Genomic DNA, 23023 nt, shown 5'->3' with positions numbered 1-23023 from the left:
ATACAGCACCTCACATTTATCTGAATTAAATTCCATCTGCCACTTCTCAGCCCATTGGCCCATCTGGTCCAGATACTGTTGTAATCGGAGGTAACCCTCTTTGCTGTCCACTACACCTCCAATTTTGGTGTCATCTGCAAACTTACTAACTGTACCTTCTTCAGCTTATGCCTGAAACGTCGATTCTCCTGTTCCCTGGATGCTGCCTGACCTGCTGCGCTTTTCCAGCAACACATTTTCAACTCTGATCTCCAGCATCTGCAGACCTCACTTTCTCTATAAAGGGACTACACAAATTCTGAGATAATGGGCCACTCCAAGGAAACCTTGACACATTGTTACAATATTGATGAGCAATGTTGTATCTTGCATAAAGACACCAAGGTCCATTTGAATTTAATGTTCAATAGTTCCTCAGCTTAATTTCTAAAATTATTTCTTCCTTTCAAAATGAACTTGAAACACTCCCACATAATACTTGATTGTCTAAGTATGTGAGCAATAATCTAGCCAATCTATATCTTTCTACAGATTTTGCATCTGAGGTAGAACAAGAAACAGGAATAAAAAGGTTACTTAGTCTAATAAGTGATACAATTAAAATAACTCATTGGGAAAAATACCTTGAAGAAACTAGAATCATTTTGATAAATATAAATCCTCTAGCCCTAGCTCTAGTCCTCATTCTTCCCAATTTATGCCCTTTCACATATCCCTATCTGCCCACATGGGCCCATGCCATCTCATATCCCCAGCCCTTAAATTCAACTGATATACTTTGAAAAGAATTTTTCTTCACCAAATATCCTTCAGATAGGAATTAAATTAACATACCGGATGCAACATGCGTGATTTTAAAGGACTGAACATTCACACAAAATGATCTTGATTTTCTTTATTTTTTTTTAAAAAAAGCCACATTTCCTGTAAAGCAAAAGGAAAAACGCAAACAGAACGTACATTGATGTAAGAAAGTTCACAACTCAAGAGGTACCCTATTGCACCCCAATTCCTTTCAAAGAGAAAAAAAAAACAAATTTTGTAACATGCTATTTCAAATCACTGAAAAGATAAAACTGCTCCATGAAGCTACAGATTAACATTAATTTTCTGGTTAAAGCAGTATGTATTTTGGAGATCCACAAACCAAAATAATTCTGTGGTTTCCTGTGCTGTTGACTATGGTGTCAAATTAGAGAGAGCTCATGTACCACATTTAGTGGTACAATAGCAGGAATGCTCTAAATTTGTTTTAATTAAAACATTCTTAAAAAAATAATCCAGGCTGGACGATGAACATCAATATCTCGAAAATACATTTAATAAAGCTTTTAAGTTGTTTGCTTACCTTGGAAGATACAAACTGACAAAAACTTGCAGAATATAGAACTTTTGATACATCCCATTCAATGGAGTAAAACAACCCAGGGTGCCATCATGCGAAATTTGACAGAACCACAAAAGGTATTAGGGTAGGTGATCAAGTTTAGTCAAAATAGTAGATTTTAAGGAAAAACTTGAAACTTGGGAAAAGGGTTCTGAGGGGGATTTCTGGAGTTTAATTTGTACCTGAATTTTAGTCTAGTACACACCCCAAAGTTGTATACCTTGGAACTGTGATGTATTCAAGACTTTTCATAAATTGTTGGAGTGAACAAGTACGCTTTTAAAACATTCTTCTTAGCACCAATTGTTGATTTATGAACATTTTTCTGGCGTTTCCATGATTGAATTCAACCAGTGCCGTTATCTGAAGCTGTATGTTTTTATTCCCTAGGAAAACAAAATCTACAAGTCTATACCTCCAATGAGCAATGGATGTGTGGAACAAGAACAACCACCAATGGCTTTTCATACAAGTATTTGTTAGATAAAATAAAATGCCTCTAGATTTTCTTTTTCAGCTTGGTGTGTTGTTCATTTTTCAGGTGATTTACACAACTTAAGCATAAAAATGATGAGATTTACAAAAAACACATCTATTTGCTTAAATTTCTGTTTCTTACACAAAATATTTAGAGCAAATGACACTCTTTGGTTCCTGACACAAATTAAATTATGAAAATGGTAAAATGTAAATACAAAATAAAGCTAACTGATTTGCTTATTTCAGTTCTTCAGTAAGCTCGTAAGAACGGACATTTATACACAAATATGTGTGCATCAGAATTAGATGCCACAAAAGCCCTATGAAAAGTCCCTTCAAGCCTATTAAAATATTTATTACCCAACGCATTTGACCCACTTATATCTCCACACAGAGGGCTTCATTTACCATTCCAACATGTTCTGTGTGATGCTAATTTTCTTTTAAAAGTAGTACACTTAAAATATTGCATTTAATGTTTTTAAACACAAGTCACATGTTTGACTCGAGATTTACTTCATTACATCAAGCATCACACAAGCAGTGTTGAAACTATGTCAAACAACATGTGCAATCCAGTTAAGCCGGAAATATTCCAGTAATCCAATGATGATGATGAAAGAAGAATTGCACCAAGTTTAAAGTGGAAAGGTTTCCGAACTACTAACTGTAGTTTTCATGCGTAAGTGTGAGAAACTTTGCCATTTTCTTGCCAAGTAATCTCAACAAAAGTGACATGGGATGATACGTAATGTACAATAATGAAAGACTAAAGTGGTCTTTCTGAATAAAGAGTCTTCACAATCCTACGGGGTTCACCTGAAATTCTGCAGAAAACCATGAGCCACATGTCTACAATTACCATTATGAAATTATATCAAGACAGTATTACTGTATTTACTGCATACAAACCTTAGAAGAACCTGTAAAAAAAAATGTGAAGAACAGTTCAAGATACTTCATTTCAAGAAAACTACTGTGATCTGCACTATTGCATCGTACAATAACTTCAAGGCCTCATCACAAAATACACCTGGGGGAAAAAAAAATCAATTCATTCTTTCAGAAAAATTGAGACAAAAGGACAAAGAATAAGGCAGACCATCCCAAATGTTTGATGAGTAGTCTCACTGTAAACTTTGTAATACTTAAAAACAAAACTGTAGCAACGAATAAACTGGAAAAGTTCTAAACTTAAGTGCATACATACAATTTTCAAGAAAGTTATCCAATTATCATTTTGACTTTGGAGAAGTTACACTATAAAGATGCAGTTTATATATTCTAGAGCTCTCTTCTGCCGATTGATTTCCAATTGGACTATTCTGAAGGATTATTACCTGCAGTGAAAATATGGCAAAGATGTTTGAATGTGTTATCGGTTCATTCAGTAAATATACCAGTCTTTGACCAACAAAGACCAAAGATGTCCAGATTCAATTCTCAGATTGCAACTGTAGACTTAAAGTGTGGACAGATATGCAGGAAAATTAATACAGAATATTTGCATTGAAATAATTAGATGCATTAAGGTTGTTCTTCATAAATAGGAGTGACAAGCAAACAGAATACAACTGTTTACCGGTTCATACCATCATCTTGTTCATGCCTATGTGCTCACACTGATCCCAAACATTTGGGAAAATTAATGCAGACTTTTCAAAATATAAAGACCTTTTGTGTTGATTTAAAAAAGGAAAAAAAAATTTTCTTTAGTAATATACATTTTGTATTTAGATCCAGATGTGTCGTTATTAAGAGTAAGACAAATTAGTTTACATACATGGTGACCTGCAATACAGAAGCATTCTTTTAAATACAGAACACACATTGTGCTTTTTCTTCTGTATTTACTACTATTACCTAGATTATGCTAATTTACAACAAAAACTTAAGCAGAAAGCAAATCTTCAGTACTTACAGAACAATTCAGGAAGTTGTGCATTACCCACTTATGCACAGTGTGTGCTTATATAATGGTAATTAGCTTGGTTTCTAAAATAGTGACATATGAGGTATTGGGATTATTTTGATGAAATTACTTGTTTAAAAAATAACAAGGTCAGCAAGTCCTTCTGCAAGTGGCCAGTATGTTTCAGAGACAGTGGTCTAGAGCAAATAGGTGGCTCATGAACCCCTGGAATATTAGTGGTGTAAGATATTGGAATATTTTACGTGAAACAGACAATAGAAACAGGTCATTCATGCCTTTTGGCCTGCTCTACTATTCAATATGAACAAGACAAATTGCCGATCTCAGCATCTTACTCTTACTTTCTCCTTATTCCCTTTAATCCCTTTAGCATAAAGAACTACATCTTACTTCTTCCTGAAAGCATGCAATGCTTTTGGTCTCACGGCAGCACAGTGGTTAGCACTGCTGCCTCATAGCGCCAGAGACCCAGGTTCAATTCCGGCCTCAGGCAACCCTGTGTGTGGAGTTTGCACATTCTCCCCGTGTCTGCGTGGGTTTCCTCCAGGTGCTCAGATTTCCTCCCACAGTCCAAAAATGTGCAGGTGAGGTGAATTGGCTATGCTAAACTGCCCGTAGTGTTAGGTGAAGGGGTAAAAGTAGGTGAATGGGTCTGGGTGAGTTGCTCTTCGGAGGGTCGGTTGTGGACTTGTTGGGCTGAAGGGCCTGTTTCCACACTAAATAATCTGATCACTTTGTGGCAGAGAATTCCACAGGCTCATTACTCTCTTGATGAAGAAATGTCTCATCAGCCATAAATGGCCTGCCCTCTTTCCTTAAGACTTTGCGGTCAACAACAGGTAAATACTAAAGGCCAGTAACTGGCTTTCAGTTCAGACTAACACGAATTAATTTTAGTTTAGCTTACAAAAGAGATTAAACTTTTGAGGGCAGTTTAACAGAGGCTTAACTAAGGTGGAAAGTAAGTTTAATTTTCTCAAGTGGAGGACAGTTCAAGAAAAATAAAGTCACTGAGATAGAAACATTCTTGGTAAAACCTGCAAACCTGGACAGCTTGGTTACATATCACCAATTATTATAACTGAGGAAGCTCAGGCTCTGAGGCATGGAAGAGATCATGTTGGCAGATTTTGTTTATGCAGACCATGGCAAAGAAATTGTCAGCAGCTTTTTTTAAAAAAAAAAGTCGAACATCCAAAGGCTTGAGAGATGTGGTGTGCTTTCTTTGAACTTAAATCTCTAAATTGCTGAGTTGGGAAATAGACTAGCAACTTTGTTTTGCTGTATGTTAAGATTTTTATGGTGTCCCACCTGTTCCAGAGGCATGTAATAAGATCTCTGAACTGGTTGTTGAGAAAAAAATTTTTGTTTAATATAGCTGCCAAAATTTGTACTCACTTAAACAGTAAATGATGTAACATTTTTGAAAAGATCAACGTGCTCAGGATTTTGTGACCCAGTGACTATGAATACTAATTTCCCAGGCACAAAGCCATATGGACTATCCCTACATTTTAGGGAATTAAACTTTAGCAGGACTTATGCACTTAATGGTAAGGTCCTCAGGAGTGTTGCTGAACAAAAAAGATCTTGGGAGTGTAGGTTCATAGTTCCTTGAAAGTAGAGTTGCAGGTAGATAGGATAGTGAAGGAGACACTTGGTATGCTTTCCTTTATTGGTCAGAGTATTGAGCACAGGAGTTGGGAGGTCATGCTACGGCTGTAAAAGACATTGGTTAGGCCACTGTTGGAATACTGCGTGCAATTCTGGGCTCCTTCATATCAGAAAGATATTGTGATACTTGAAAGGGTTCAGAAAAGAGTTACAAGGATCTTGCCAGGGTTAGAGGATTTGAGCGAAAGGGAGGGGTTGAATATGCTAGGGCTATTTTCCCTGGAAAGGAGGCTGAGGGTGACCTTGTAAAGGATTATAAAATCGTGAGGAGCATGGAAAGTCTTTTCCCTGGGATGGAGAGTCCAGAATGAGAGGGCATAAATTTAGGATGAAAATGCAAAGATTTAAAAGGGACCTAAGGGGCAACGTTTTCATGCAGAGGGTGGTGTGTGTATGGAATGAGCTGCCAGAGGAAGTGGTGGAGGCTAGTACAATTGCAGCATTTAAAAGGCATCTTGATGGGTATGTGAATAGGAAAGGTTTGGAAGGATATCGTCCAGGTGCTGGCAGGTGGGTCTAGATTGGGTTGGGATATCTGGTCGGCCTGGACAAGTTAGACCGAAGGGTCTGTTTCTGTGCTGAACATCTCTATGACTCTAATATGTTGAATTTGGACAGTGTATAACTTAAAGGTGATGACATTCTCAGGAATCTGCTCCCTTCAAGGCAGTGGTGATCATAGGCAGGAGAGCATCTCTAAACTAGTTTTGACAAACTATTGCAGTGGGTCTGTCTGCTGTGCACAATATAACCACGGTACACTGTACAGTTCAAGTTGGGGATTGGGAGCTGATCAAGTGCTTCATCCTGGATAGTGCAAACTTCACAAAATCTCTTTTATATTCATTTACTCAAATTGTGCTTTTCAATAATTCTTTGAAAATTACTTGTAAGTTCAAGGATCGATTGAGGTGAGCCAGTCACCATAATCTTTCTATTGTCTGACCTGTTCCAATTTCCTCATGTTAACTAATTATGTTGGTTGGTGGCAAATGCCCAGTGCTGCCAATGATGATGCCTTTGAATGTTATTAAAAGCGGTTGGATTCAATCTTGCCAAGTTGGCCAACAACTTGTTCTTCTAGAGAGCAGAATACATAATCTCGTATTAATGTCAAGGTATGTCTTCTAGCATGTGGGATAGGGACACCTTAAAAAATTTAAGCAAAACCTATCTGCAAGCACTACATGATATGAGGTAGTCACAAACTGAAGCTCTGGCAATAATGAGATTCTATCACTTGATCCAAGTAAACAGCACTGACGACTGCTAACTGTAGTGGTACCAGTGATTGCAATTTTCAGAACATTGAGGTTTAACCTGAATAATCGTTGAATCATATGTTTCTGTGACATTAAGTTAGCTAACAGATTAGCTTATAACAAGATAATGCTTGAAACAAAGGTTGCTGATTTGGATGTTTGATTTTTGCAGATCTCGTGCTCAGCACAGAGTAGACTGAAGCTGCTGATTAATTACTTGCTCTTTTCCATATCAGATGATGGTAAAATCCAACATGCCTACATGTCCCTATACCAAGAAACAAAAATTAAGTTCAAGCTTGCAAATGCTTTTACAGCAACAACTTTGATTTCAATGGATTCATCTTTAGTTTGGTTCAGAAAGTTTACATCTTCAGGATGGAGCACCCAGTCCCATGTGCAAAACATCTAGCAAAGTTTACCAATCTGCCCAATGAAATGATTAGCCAATCGCTGAACTAGATGACAATTAAAAATCTCAATACTAACCTCATGGACTGCCATGAACTAGCAAAGCAAATTATCAATATTCTTATCCTTGTTCCTATTTAATTGGACAATGAATTGTAAAATGTTGCCACTCCGGACTGTTTCCAGTAACAGTCATATGCAGACACCTGATAATGGGATCACAGCCAAATATCCAGAACAGTGTCTCAATAAGCAAGCCATATGTTGATAGCCAAGCAACTTAAGGTAGCGGGGACAAAACCATATTGCACCAAGAATCAACTCTGGAAAAACTAATAGGAATAAATCAAACGTATGCACCATTTACTCTGGCCAATCCCAGTACCTTCGCGCACTATTTCATGACTTATACCCGACCATAACTCCCCAGAAACAACCAATCTCATTTCAGCCAAATTATTTTCTACATATTGAGCATATTGTTGTTGACAAAGCATTATAAACAGCATATTAGTTGTGCAATTTCATATTTGCTGCTACCTTCACGAATATATTCAAATTATAAAAAGGCAAACCAGAGCAAGTTTACAAAGCATGATTAGCTGTAGCCACTGCTAATATTAATGCAAACTTTGGACAAATTCTTATTAAATTACAGAAATGAGAAGCAGACAGAAGGGAAAAATAAAAATGGAAAGAAAAAAAAACGTATTGCAAACAGTCTATTCAAATAGTGTTGAACCAAACTCAAATAGGCTGTTGAAATAATTTTCTTGAATAGAAGCAATTTAGGTGTACAGCAACTCACTGGATCCTCTGATTATATAAATGTAGGCCCAAATATCACATTTCTTAGCTATTTAAAAATTAGAGACTTTGTGGGTGTGTGGCGTAGGGGGCAATGATTTCTTGTTGTTCACCAGTTGAAGAGCACAGTAGAACTAGGATTTGCATGTTAAAAATACTGTATTATTTCCTGTGGAGTAAAAAGGAAGTCACACACAAATCGACAAGACAGTTGCATTTGATAAATTCTCCAAAGCAACCAATCAGGTTACAGTCAGTTATATTACGATCAGGCTATTAGGATCAATAGCGCTGGACTGGAAATTGAAGGACTATAGCCAGAAAACAGATCAAAATCTTCCTTTGTAATTAACATAGGATATCTTTATAACAAAACTTTTCAGCTGACTTGACACTATGCATATCATGATGCATAGCTAAAAAAACGTTACAGCTTAGAACCCTCCAACCACACAGCATCAACATTGATTTCACCAGTTTCCTCACTTCCCTTCCTCACCTCATCCCAGATCCAACTCAGCACTGTTCTCTTGAACTGTCCTTCCTGTCCATTCCTTCCCATCTATCTATTCCACCTTCCCCTCCGACCTATCACCATCAGCAACCCCCCACTTTCCCAACTACCTTCCCCAAGCCCCACTCTCACATTTATCACTCAGCCCCCTTTCCCCACACCCATATTTTCCTCGTGAAGGGCTTATGCCCAATACGTCGACTCTCCTGCTCCTCGGATGCCGCCTGACCTGCTATGCTTTTCCAGAGATCATCTTTTGACAGAGATAATTTAATTGCCTAGTCAAACCACCTCTATGACACAGCAAGACTTCAGCATGTTATTCTTCTACGTATCCATAGTAGTGGCACATTTTCATAAATTCCACACAATGTGGATAAAATTGATTAAGAATGGAGGGGCTGTGCACGCAGTGACTAGGCTCCCATAGCATCCAAGAATCTGTGTAGACTAAACAAATTTCACTTAAGTCCAGATCAACACATCTACCCTATTCCAATGTTTAATTATTTTTATTTAACCTATTTTTCTACTTAGCCAATTCAAAGGTTTTATTACACAACCCCTGCAGCAGGTGGGACATTAACCTGGGCCTCAAAGTCTAGGTGTAGGGACACTACCACTACAACACTACCATATTTCAAAGGCATGATGCTACCACTTGCCAATTAAATCTATGTGGCCCATTGAGGGATACTTTAAATTTGGTGTTTTATTATCAAATTGTTCAGCGTTTGGTTCTGTATACATTATGGAATTATAAATATTCAGAGTTACCTAAAGCATCACCAGAATTCACGCAATATTGATGGTTGGTGGACTGTCATGTTTGGAATGGTAAAACCCTCAGGGTTGTACCACTTCTCTTATCAAGCATGCGTGGGGGTCACTGTTGCAAGCTATGCTGCAGCTGACGTGGGTATAGAGAACACTGGCTAAGTTACACCTTCTTGTGATTATTAACGGGAGCTGGTTCCATTCAAAGTTGCGACCGCGTCTGCCCTGAAAGATTATGTCGGCAATCCAGAGCTCGTTGCAAAGCTGGAGATGGTATGTGATAATCTTAGCAGCTGTAACAACGCACACTGCCCACAGAATTTCTGTTTGCCCCAACATAGATACTGATATTATATAGGATAAAGGGTCTCTCACTATTTGAGCATTCCTTAACGCATTACAAAGGGAATCACAGAAATGCTCCTTGACCAAAATACTTGCTTTCAGTTGGCCCATGGATACATACGATGCTGAATGTACCTCAAATGAAAAATGGCTATAAACATCAAGAAAACCATGGGCTTGGGACAAGGTGCAGCATTTTTATCTTAATCACGTTATCAGTTTCGGTCGCAAATTCTGCTTCCTCACATCCACAGTGAGGATCTACTCCGAAAGCATAACTTGATACATGCAAAGGGAAACTGGGTACTAATTTGGGCTGACTCACCATAATTGTGTGGACCAAACTCACTCTTTGGATAAAGTTTATAATTGGCATGATCTTGATACTTGGTTCTATGACTATGAAACATGGATATCTTGCCACTTATGAAAAAAGCTTAAATTTCCATCTTTGCTGCATGCACATTAATATAACCCAGCAGAACAAAATAATGCATGCTCCCATTCTCATTAGCACTTAAATACAGATAGCATTGTTGGCTCAGGCATGCCTGAAGAATTAAAGATGGGCACATGATCAGTTATCTGTAAAAATAATAGGGTCTTAATGGTAGGGATGTTAACATTCCAAAAGTAGACTGGGACTGCCATAATGTAAAGGGGTTAGATGGAGAGGAATTTGTTAAGTGTGTTAAAGAAAGTGTTTTGATTCAATCTGTGGCTGCATACTAGAGAAGGTGCAAAACTTGACCGACTCTTGGGAAATAAGGCAGGGCAGGTGACTGAGGGGTCAGTGGAGTACTTTGGGCCAGCGATTCTATTAGTTTTAAATAGTGATGGAAAAGGATAGTCCAGATCTAAAAGTTGAAGTTCTAAATTGGAGGAAGGCTAATTTTGACAGTATTAGGCAAGAACTTTCAAAAGTTGACTGGGGGCAGATGTTCACAGGTAAAGGGACGGCTGGAAAATGGGAAGCCTTCAGACATGAGATAATAGGAATATAATTGCTCTGGATTTACGTTAGGGTGAAAGGAAAGACTGATAGTCCATCCAGCATTTCATATACCTAAAGAAATTGAGGGTTTGGTTAAGAAAAAGAAGGAAGCATCTGTCAGGTATAGACAGGATAGATCGAGTGAATCCTTAGAAGAGTATAAAGGCAGGAGGAGTATACTTAAGAGGGAAATCAGGAGGGCAAAAAGGGGACGTGAGATTTCTTTGGCAAATAGAATTAAAGGAAAATCCAAAAAGGTTTTTACACAGCTCATTCCACACACACACCACCTTCTTAGGTCCCTTTTATATCTCTCCCCGCTCACAGATGAGGTGCCGGAATATTGGAGGTTGGCTAACGTGGTGCCATTGTTTAGGTAGGGTGGTAAGGACAAGCCAGGGAACTATAGACCAGTGAGCCTGACATCCGTGGTGGGCACGTTGTTGGAGGGAATCCTGACGGACAGGACGTACATGTATTTGGAAAAGCAAAGACGGATTAGGGATAGTCGACACAGTTTGTGCATGGGAAATCATGTCTCACAAACTTGATTGAGTTTTTCTGAAGTAGTAACGAAGAGGATTGATGACAGCAGAGCAGTAGATGTGATTGATACAGGCTTTGACGAGGTTCCCCATGGGAGACTGGTGAGCAAGGTTAGATCTCACGGAATACAAGGAGAACTGGCCATTTGGATATAGTACTGGGTCAAAGGTATAAGACAGAGGATGGTGGAGGATTGATCTTCAGATTAGAGGCTTGTGACCAGTGGAGTTCCACAAGGATCGGTGCTGGGTCCTTTTTTTTTTGTCATTTATATAAATGATTTGGATGTGAGCATAAGAGGTATAGTTAGTAAGTTTGCTGATGACACCAAAATTGGAGGTGTAGTAGACAGCAAAGGTTACCTCAAATTACAATGGGATCTTGATCAGATAGGCCAATGGGCTGAGAAGTGGCAGATGAAGCTTAAATTCGATAAATGCAAGGTGCTGCATTTCAGGAAAGCAAATCTTAGCAGGACTTATACACTTAATGGTAAGGTCCTAGGGAGTGTTGCTGAACAAAGAGACCTTGGAGTGCAGGTTTATAGCTCCTTGAAAGTGGAGTCGCAGGTAGATAGGATAGTGAAGGTGGTGCTTGGTATGCTTTCCTTTATCGGTCAGAGTATTAAGTACAGGAGTTGGGAGGTCATGTTGCAGCTGCAAAGGATACTGGTTAGGCCACTTTTGGAATATTACATACAATTCTAGTCTCCTTCCTATTGAAAGGATGCTGTGAAACTTGAAAGGGTTCAGAAAAGATTTAAGGTTGTTGTCAGGGTTGGAGGATTTGACTCCATGACATGAGACAAGGATTTTCTGTACAATGAGGTAAATGGACCCAGGTGATCTTAAAGATCCATTCATCACCTTCATTGATACAAATTTGCTGACAAGGCATAATAGACAAACGCATTGCAGCACAAGGGATCAGTTGTTAGCACTGATGCTTCATGGCACTGGAGACCCAGGTTCAATTCCACCCTTGGGCAACTGTCTCAAGTCTGCATATTCATTGCGTCTGCATGGGTTTCCTGCAGGTGCTCTAGTTTCCTCCCACAGTCAAATATGTGCAAGTTAGGTGGATTGGTTATGCTAAATTGACCATAGTATCCAGGGATGTGAAGGCTAGGTGAATTAGCCAATGTAGAAATGCAGGGCTTTAGGGATTGAGTGGGATGATGAGTCTTGGTGTATGCTCTTCAGAGGGTCAATGTGGACTTGATGGGCTGAATGGCCTGCTTCCACACACTATAGATTCTATTATTGCTTTTTGTTACCATGAGTGCAAATGCACTCTGGTATCAAGGCTGCATTTTCAATTCCTTGAACTATTCTAAGATTGAAAAAGGTCACACCTCATATCTGTTGTACTGCAAGTTAAGATCTGCTGCTACCCACCTCCACCCCCAAATGAAAATTCATTAAATCACCTCACTACCAATAAATATTGTTTAAAAACACAGATCTAACATACATCATTTAGACTATATTTTGACATTTTCACTGACAGAAATTGGGCCCAGACTGAGATCAATGTAACAGCGTTTCCTAGTGATGAAGAAAGTTGCCGCAAAGTTCAATTAAACTCTTTTGGAAATCTTTCCAATGATATTTTTGATTCTGGCATCAACTCATACAGGATTTCCAGCATCCAGCAGTGATGCCTTCAATGAGGATAAATCGTCATTCATATTGAAGAATTCGGACACAAAAAGGAAACTGCAGTAACGATCCTTCACGAGTTGTAAATCTTAGTAAAACTTAAGCATTATCATTGGATTAAGATAATGGGCATCTTAAATTTTGAAAAACATGCCACACAAAAAAAAGGTCAGAGGGGTTGTTAGCAATAAATTACAACAAAAAGGCTGCAAAAAAAAAAACCCAAATTATATCTCATACAACATATGACTTCTTTCAAGGGGTTTGTACACCAAGACCAATAATAGCATCAAAAATTAAAGCCATTTTCAAATGCAGGGACATTCAAGAAGGCACTCCAGAAAAGAAAACCACTGGACAGAGCATTTAGATTTGCAGCTTTATCTGAAAATGCTGATGTCAGAAGCAGCCATCTGTTTCACAGTTATGATGGCAAAGGTTGTGCCATCGAGAACAAAATCCAGGCCAGCTGGACAAACATTTGGTCTAAAGTAAATTCTAAACTGAAAGTGTAGTCCAATAAAATTTAATCTATTTCCACAATCTAACCCATTGTTACTCTGAAGAATAGAATATTCTTTTGAAACTACACACTAGTTTCTGGATGTATTTTAACATCATTCAACTCCTTATTTAAATAAAAACACTGAATTTTATATAAAGCCTTTTATTTAAAAAATGGTGATTTAAAAAAGGTGTAACAAAAGTGCTTGATCAATAATTTAAAAGTAAAGAAGCAAAGCATCCAAATTTAATATCTAAAAATTTTACTTACCCGAGTCTTGTTTTTGGACAATCTAACTTTAAGAATAATTTTAGTAAATAGTCAACATTTTTCTAGTTACAAATCTCATACCTGTGGATTGGAAAATCTTATTGTGCTGTCTAGTTTCCTGGTAAACATAGTTGCAAGTGCAGCAAAGATTGACTTTCATACAACTATTTTAGCAAAATGCATAACTTTAAAGATGACATATCCAACCATAATGGTTCATTAATTACAAAAAAAGCTATGAGTTGTAGTTTCATGTTAAATGGCAATATACTCTTCAAGTAGTGGTTCAGAACAACAGGTTTTCAATAAACAAAAATAATGCTAAACCAAAAGCTGCTACTAATGAAAATGCTCTAGGTCCTTTTTAAGAATCTTGCGTAAAATTTTGCAATTATAATTACATGAAACAGTGAACCATCTGTTACACGAACTAAAAATTACATCAGTGCTGTACTGTCGACACCTCCTTCCAAAAAGGAACAAACATTGGTAATGGCTGAACTGTTAAAGTAACAAACATATCAATATTGTTAGCAAGTTATGATTAACGCAGCTATGAACCAAAAATAACTTGCAATATTCCAAAAAAATGTCAGCTACATTTGGGAATAAGATGTACGACCAGTCCCTTTAAAAAATGACACATTTACTCTATTAAATAAGATCATATTCAAATTATCCATTTCTACCACAAATTTATGAGTATGAACAATAAACTCCTACATAAATGCTCAGTCATGCTCCACTTTAGCCAAAAGGAAGCTCACTTTATGTAAAAGGATTAAATCTCCTAATTTTAAACCAGAGTCAGATCAATGATCATAAAAGGAGGCCCACATCTAGCTATAGGGAAGTCTTATGGCACAGTGGGTAACCTGCCTGCCTCAGTCTGAAGCTCCAGGTTCAACTTCCACCCCAAGAACTGATGGCCAAGGGAAGTGTGGCAAGTTTGTAAAAACAAGGTTGAATATCAACCTGTAATTCTTTCCAACACATAAGCAGCAGGCAGTAAGAACAGGAGATATGCCCGGTCAGCCATGGGACAGAAAGTAAATTGAAGCCCCTGACAAGCTTAGTCATATCTCCAGACTTGTAAAGTGCATGCTCCCACATGTGACCTCTAATACACTATCGCCATCTAACTCTAAGACACCAGGGAAACCAATCTAAAGGAAGCTGACTCCCAAGCCTGGGAACATCAGAACTTAAAACTAAGGCCTCTAAAGGGGAATTAACCACTAGAACTAGAGTAACCAGTCACCCACTGAACCATTATTTTTATTGTAACACTAAAAGACTTAAGATGTACCATTTTGCAACTGACAAATGTGCTTCAGACTGATCACAACCCAGCCCCAAAGTGTTTCTGTTAAAAAGTTTCACATTTTGTATTTGCCCAGTAGTTGAGTTTCACATTTAAACATTTAAGAACTTTTCAGTGCAAAAATAGTGCTAATATACAGACAGTCGAAACTGTGCTATCCTGGTTTTGTACTGGATTTGTACATGAATATTAAAACCATCAAAAGTTAATCTACACGAACTGCCCTTTTTCACCATATATGCTTTTAGAGACCTTTTTAGCTAATTTTCAGAAACTAAGGCCATTGAAAAATACTTGACATTAACTGCATTTTCTAAACAAGCTATAAGTCTGTTCAAAGTAAAAAGCAGTGTGTAGACGTTTTGGTGGTTTTCAAATTCAAACTCAAGACAAAATGAAAACATATACAGAGCTTTCAGTTTCAATTACTACAACAAAATCTTAGAACATGGGCTTCTATTTCGATATTCAGGTTGTTTGTACTGTCCTCATTTAGTTTAAAAAAAGTATTTGGCAGTCCCAAATAGTCTGTATTGAAATACAATGCAACTGCTGTACATTTATGTAAACCATTCCTCTCCCCAATTGAGGTAGCAGAGGCAGATAAAAATAATTAGCACAGAATTTAGGAAGAAAAAATCCTCTCACTAAAATCAGGATTTCATGTCCAACACACTACACTTTGACATACAGAATAGGAAAAATGTTTTCTTCTACACAAGCAATCACAAATTATATTGCTGAATTATTTTTAATTCCAAGACGTGAAGTGAACGTGTTTAAAAAAAGTCCCCAATCAGCCACATCTGGATTTCTTTATCATTAAGACGCTTCTGCATTAAAACTACAATGGAAGGTTGACTAACACAAGCTCCAAACCAACTGAGGCAAATTACACATTGGAATTTATCAAATTAAAACAAACATACAGCCTTCAAAAGGATTCAACATCAAGAAACTGAATTTGAAAACTTGCATAATCTACACAACCGTAGGCTCCATTTAACAGTTTATTACAACACTAATGGTACATCTATTTTGATAAACTGAAACTGAGCTGCTTACAGTCATTATTTGAACATTAACATTTTTGTAACAATTTTGGTAACAAGATGGAAAGAACTATAAAAACAGAGAAGCTAACAACTTTTAATTGTTTACATGTCAGATACTTCTAACGCTTAGAATACGAAGAGTTGCCAAAGCTTTTAGTAACTTTTAAGTCACAGGTTGTGTCCAAATAAAATGGTTAATCAAGCAACATAAAAAAAATGTAGAGCAATCAGTTACCATTACAGTGGATTTGCTTTATTCGTTACTGTTGCTCCGTTTAACCACGTAGCCTGAGAATTCCTGTTCAACCATGAAATTCCAACAGATGGATAAAGGGCAGTCCTTTCTGTGAAGAGCATTTGTTGTTTCTTTTATCTGGAGACGTTTCTCTTCAGACAGCTGTAATGTGTCAAAATTCATGATGTAGATTTTGTTCTTCCCTGTCTACGTTTGTACATACTTTACACCATCATACTGAATTTACTAAGTACATATTATAACTCATGCATTTGTGTATTAATATTGGTATCTTGAATACATTTTACCCTACTAGTATGCAAATACTACAGATCAAAGAAACAATTTAAACTCTTGTTCAGCACAATAGAAAAGTGTAAAATATTTTTCCACACATTTCAGAGAGGCCAGAATTTACATTAAGACCATTATGCTACATACCAGTAAATTAATTAATTAATTAATACACATTAGAAGGTTTTTTTCAGTCACATTTAGAAGTAAATATGATTTTTTAAAAAGCTCAAGCTTTGAACTTTCATCCATTTTAAAATATTTCAAGCATGAAAACCAAATCCAATTGTGACCTTTCACCAGCTGACTCAGTAAAACATTGGGAACAATTTGTCCACAAGTGCCTAGATGTGGCTGAGTTTTATTCAAAAGTTATTTCAATAAGTCACATTTTATTGAGTGCCCAATCATAGTATGTCACTTGACAACGACAGAGGTCTGTGTAGGTTTGTACACATTTAAATCCATGAAAACAAAAATAAAAGGGGCCATAAGTGAAATGCTACAGTTTCATTAAAAAAAACTTAAAGCATCAGGGAACTTGAATACAGGTCAAAAGGTCACAACTGGGCTAATTTGCATGGAAATACTCTTTCAAACATGAAACATTTTCAGTAAAACATGAATTTATCAACAGTACTTGCTGGAAAAGAGTCAATGTATTGCACCTTACAAAAACAGAAAATTTTGTTCTTGTGTAACAACCAGACATGCATATATACAATGCTTCAAGCTAAAGCTCTCAACAATCTTCTACTTCAATGTCATCTAAAAGTTCATTCTGAATTAAAAACATTAAAGATAATTTTACAATTTTTGCAACAGCCACAAATTTCCCCATGCCCTGTGATTCATACTGGTTTCAAAAGTATTTACAGTAACTAATCATGTTGACAATTAACCTTTTGATTAAGAATCATTATTTAATAGCAATGGAGTAAATAACAAATGACTGCGTAAACTGCTCTTTAAACCTAGCTGATGCATTCACTAGAAATGTCACTGCACACTGTAAGCCCCTTAAGTTATCCAGAAGATTCATATTAATGTATCAGAAGTGACTATAAGCAACAGCTTTTCTACATTTCAAGCATATTCAAAGCTGATAATATTTATTTCAATGCCTAGTTGAAACAAATATAGCAGTCTATTAAACAGCAAGGCCATACAAAACAATTTCATAAAAAGTGAACCAATTGGAGTAAAATCTAGAAACGTTGCAATGCCACGCCTCATAGCATACTATATTATTAGCAATCATCTGGCTCTCAACTTGTTGAAGAATAAAGTTTTACACTCCATAAAACTGAACCCATATTTTACAATCTCCATGAGACAACATTTCCCCATGGCTGCACGTAACCAATCTCCACCAGGGACACACAAAAGGTTGTCCAAATTGCACCAACATGGATTAACTTTGAGTGTGTTAGTTTAGAATTTAAGACTATGTTCAAATTTAAAGGAAAAGATTATTTAATTGAAAAGATTAATTTCAACTATAGCATTTGACAACTATAATTCTACTGTAAGAGAGAGGACAGTGAAACTTCTTTAGGCATTAAAAACTAAATTCTCATGTATTTGAGGTCCAAGCATTCATTAACCAGTTAGTTCTGTTACCAGATTATGATGATACTGAGTGATGAGCAATTTAAAAATAAGCTTAACACTAATATTAATTCATTAAATAAAAGTTTTAAACATGGTAGATTTATTTTCAGTGCTATGCTAATACAATAGAAGACAGCAGCCACATCGAAAATTAATTTCAGTTAATCCAGAGTAAGACAGACTGCAATCACTGCTCAATCTAAAGCTCTGCTGAAGCGGCCATTTCCATTTGTGGGTTGAAAGGATAGGTACAAATCTTCTACCTGCTTTGGCACTGAGCAACTAAAGTGAAGCATAGATTTAAAATGGATAAATTTGCTGTCATCTAATACACAAATCAGTGTCTAAGTTACCACTGAATTGTTAACAAATTTACTGTAACAAACTGGAAAGTAACAAGAGGTCTCAGAATTCCAGATGACTGAAGTTTATTAGCTACTTTCAATAAATCCAATGTATTTTCGTCTTTCCATTGAGCCAATTTATTTCTTAAAACTTGAGACCAAACTGTTTACAATCTATATGAGCAATAAGAAACCTGGTGCTAAACTTTGCTCTCTTTGTTAGGGTAGGATGGGAGGTTGGTAGTGTAAGGGTGAGACATAGCAAGAGCGAGAGCCAGAGACTGCGACAGCCTCTCAGGACCAGAGGACTGAGTTAAACAACTTAGGGCAAGATGAGAACAAATTTTGTTTTACAAATGTTGGTGAATCTTTGGAATTCCCTACCAGGAAGGGCTGGTACCAGGCAATGAGTTTATGATATGTGCATCAATCATTTTTTCGGTATTACAAAATATCAAGTGAAATAGGGCTATTATCTGGATGAAAGACTGAGGCAGATCAGCCAAGATCTAATTAAATAGTAAACAAGGTACAGAAGACAAAGAGCTTAATCCCACTTCCCATGTTCCTACACAACTTGATACATTAGTAGTAAGTGATTACATATTGCTCGAAAGGTTCTTAGCTTAAAAGAATAAGGAATTTTTGAAATCGATAGTGGATGGTTAGCAGATGCCAGATTGTTAAAGTTCCTCAGACTGGTGTTACAACAAATGACAATAAATGGGTCAGAACCAGAACATTAAAATTGAAGGATAACAAAACATTCATGCATAAAATATATCAGAAAACAAAAAGTCTATTTTGTTGAAATCTAAAGAGGATTACAATTAGACACGGAGTGTTAGGTGCTGTTATTAACTACAAATATGGGATGTTAATGCACAATTTTCATATTTACAACTTAGCAAACTTATTTCACAAATACTTTAGTGCAACAGTTTAGTGCAACAGGAATTCTATTCTATAGAAATAATTAGAACAGAACAGACATAAGGATACATTTCCTCTGCTTCATTCAGTTGTTTGATTTATTTAGGCATGGATTCCCAAATGCTTCAACACAGCAATGGCTGCTATAAAGCTCAGACTACATTAAGACAGCGTAAGCTGCATTTCAACTCTGGTTTTCTTTTAGTGTTGGTTGTTATGTCCTAGTAAAACTGAAACTGAACTGCTGCTGCAAAAACAACATGGTTTTCAATTTCATCAACCCATTTACTTTTTTTTGTGGGGATTGGGGTTGAAGAGAAGAGAGACATGAGGAGAGCATGGACAAGGGAAAGAAAGGCAAACAGGACGAAAGAGAGGGAGAGAAAGGGGATCTTGCTTAAGGGGTGAAGAGAGGGGCTAGCTGGGGCAGCATCTTAGAGTGCACACCTCCCCTACAATTAAATACTCAACAAATAAAGCCTGCAACATTCAACATCTCTTCCAATCCTCACATATTCTCGAAGTGGGAAATGGTAAAAATCAATTGACTCTTGGAAGAGATAGTTGGCGTTGCACTGAATTAGGTCATATGCATTAGATTTAAGAACATTAAAAAGAGGAGGGAAAATATTGTTGGTCCTACCCTGCACTCAACTAATTTACATCACAACCTGGTTAAGGGTTACAAATGGTTTATTTCACCAGTTAAGATTCCAAAAGCATTAAAATATCAATTTTAAAACATGGCTTGGTGTGTCAACATTTTATTTAGACACCGACTGTCTAATTGCAATAATCCATTTGTATCAGCAAGACCAAAACTAAATTGTTTTCTACTGGTTATAGTTTTCCCATGTCCAAAAAACTCCACAAACCTGCAAAAGGAATGAAAATTACTCAAACACCCCTGAATGCTATTTAAAAAGACAGCTTTATAACATTTGAATATGCAAATAACAACAACTTTAGGTAGTACACACAGCAGCTGGACTATTGGCAATTAGGATAATCAAATCTACACTGCCATTCTGACTATGGGTGATATGATAATCAACAACTCCACTTTCCTGCCATTTCTCCATAACCCTCTATTTCCTTACTGATTAAAAAGGTGTCTCAGCCTTCAATATTCTTAATGATAGTCCCTTGCAGTAAGGAATTCTGACTCATACCCTCAAGAACTCCCTCATTTGTCCTAATTGCATGAATCCTTATTCAAGATTATGAACTCTGGTCCTGGATTCTCCAATAAAGGGAACCAATCTTTCTGCATCTACCCAGTCACGTCCCTTAAGAATCTTATTATCTTCCAGTAAAGTTGCCTCCAATGGGTACAGGCACAACCCACTCAACCTCTCCTCAAAAGAGAATTCCTCCATACGCAGGATCAACCTAGTGAACCCTTTGAATTGCCTCCAATGCTAGTAAATAGAGAATTATACAGCATAGAAATAGACCCTTCAGCCCAACCAGTCTATGCTGAACATAATTCCAAACTAAACTAGGCTCACGTATCTGGCCCATATCCCTCCAAACCTTTGCTATCTATCCTTATATAAAAGGAAATCTTAACTGTTCAGTGTTCTAGGTGCAGAGAACTTGTGCCTTGCATAGTTTTAGCAAAACTTCCCTATTTTTATACTCTTATTGCCTTTGAAGTATAGATCAACAATCTATTTGTCTTTCCCACTACCCTGTAAACCTGGACATGAGTATTTTTGTCATTTATGCACGACGGTTCCCAATTCCTTCTGTGCTGTAGCTTTCTGCAGTCTTTCTCCATTTAATTTTAATTGTAATGAAAGTTGCACAAACTCAATGCTGTTGTCACAATGGGAAGCTTAATTTCCCTTACAAAAGAAGGTCTGAAAATGATTTAATGATGGAAACCTCAAAAAAGTTCTCTTTTGAAGGGGTGTGCCCAATGGAGGAACTAAGCTTATTGCTTTCTGGGGATATTTTAAAATGATGTTACACTTGGATTGACAATGACATCAAATGCAAAATTAATTGTCAGCAAATCTAATATTTCCAAGTTCAACATATTTCCATACATGTGGAAGTACTTCATATTAAATATGCCTTTTCTTTGTCTGTGAGGTTGAAAGGATTTCAATCATATAGCAGATAACACAATTATGGTATAAATACACAGCCAATTGAAGTGAAATTTTGCAATACAACTTAAGCACACAATAATGGTGTTGCAGTGTATGCTCTGGTCCTTCACCGAAAAAAAAATGTTTTTATATTTCATTTCTACATGAAAATTTTGAAAACCTAAGTCTTTACAAGACTTGTTCTGAGAATGATTCCATCAATTTGAGATTATGCTCTGCACACCCACATCCACGTCATTAATGAAAATGAAGGAGATAGCAATGGTTCCAAATGTTGAGGAACCCTGACGCAGGCCTTGTTCTTGTTCAAACAGCATTCAATCACCACTTCGATTTCCTGTCATTAAGCATCTTTTTGTACAAACTGCTACTTTCCATGTGTTGTAGGCTTAAACTTTGCTAAGCTTTAGTGATAACTTGTACCCATTTCTGAAGTCCATTACACCACATTAATTCTATTTAATCTCATTAACTCTTAAGTCAAGTTAAATATGATTTGTCCTGGCTTGGTTGAATTAAACCAATTTTTTTCCCCCAAGTGGCTGTTAATGATAATAAAAACAAAAATTAAATACTTTTCAGCTATAGAGATCTTGAAAGTTCAAATCCATGTCTTGCAGTTTCCATATTTATCTTTGCATCATTTATGGACAACATATAACATTTGCAATTATCCAGTCATCTAGGCACCAGGACAATTGGAAGATTGTGTCTACTGCCCGCACAGCTTCCAGCCTTTCTTACCGAGTTGCATCTGGTCTGATCCCAGTGACTAAGTATGGTCAGCTTAAATGTTTCCTCTTTAAAAGGGCAAGAGATAAAATTTGACAGTGTTCAAATTTGCCAGGAGTCCAGACAGAATAGACAGGAAGCAACCATTCCCATTACTGGGAACACAGAACAGGACATCAATTTATGGGGAATGCAAAATAAACAAAGGTGACAAGAAAAATAAATTTAAATAAATGGCGGTTGGTTAGCATCTGGAATGCATCAATGACTACTGGAGGCAGATTCTTCATGGCTTGAGAGAACTGAGATAATTATGAGAAAATATCTGTAGAGCTACAGAAAAAAACTTGGCTCTCAAAAAACCAATAGTTATGATAGTCACAGAACTGCATTCTAGTGTTGTGAGAACAGCCTGCTTGTCAACAGCGCATAGTTCATTTCAGTTGATATTAATAAGCAACTTTGTACAGATGTTCTTATAGTACGTGACCAGCAATTGCTGGTTAAGACTGAATTCTAGTTCCTCTATGCACTTCATTTACACTCATGCACCAATTATAAAAATGATAGCACGAGCATTAAATCAACTTATCCTGGCTTCAAGAAAAGTTGGTGTCCAATGGATGTCACAAATTATGCCTAGCAGTATTAAAGCCAGTCCATACAAACATTTGATTGGGCTAATTAGATGTTACAATCTACTCAGACCAAAGATTTTAATTCTTACTACATATAGTAAAAGTGTCGAGTGTAATTTTAATGCATGCTGGAGCAATACATCTTTGGAGGTGGTTTTGTGGTGCAAT

The 23023-nt window shown here is 36.9% G+C and overlaps 1 protein-coding gene across 3 annotated transcripts in view; it reads right to left on the bottom strand.

The window, feature by feature from the left end:
• cpsf6 (cleavage and polyadenylation specific factor 6) overlaps positions 1-23023 on the bottom strand; it is a 75706-nt gene that overhangs the window by 19679 nt on the left and 33004 nt on the right. The window contains exon 10 of one of the 3 annotated variants that reach the window (XM_087997103.1): positions 881-7004. The exons of 1 other annotated variant lie outside the window; for it this stretch is intronic. The gene's annotated coding sequence lies outside the window, so the exon portion shown is untranslated. Of the gene's footprint in view, positions 1-880; positions 7005-15777; positions 16343-23023 lie in introns of those variants that run through there. One more of the 3 variants, XM_043709775.2, reaches the window with a different exon arrangement.

Source organism: Chiloscyllium plagiosum, unplaced genomic scaffold, assembly GCF_037043375.1.
Source record: "Chiloscyllium plagiosum isolate Xiang-an unplaced genomic scaffold, Cpla_swu_hap1 HiC_scaffold_19, whole genome shotgun sequence".
NCBI classification, from domain to species: Eukaryota; Metazoa; Chordata; class Chondrichthyes; order Orectolobiformes; family Hemiscylliidae; genus Chiloscyllium; species Chiloscyllium plagiosum.
This window is presented reverse-complemented; position numbering and strand designations above follow the sequence as displayed.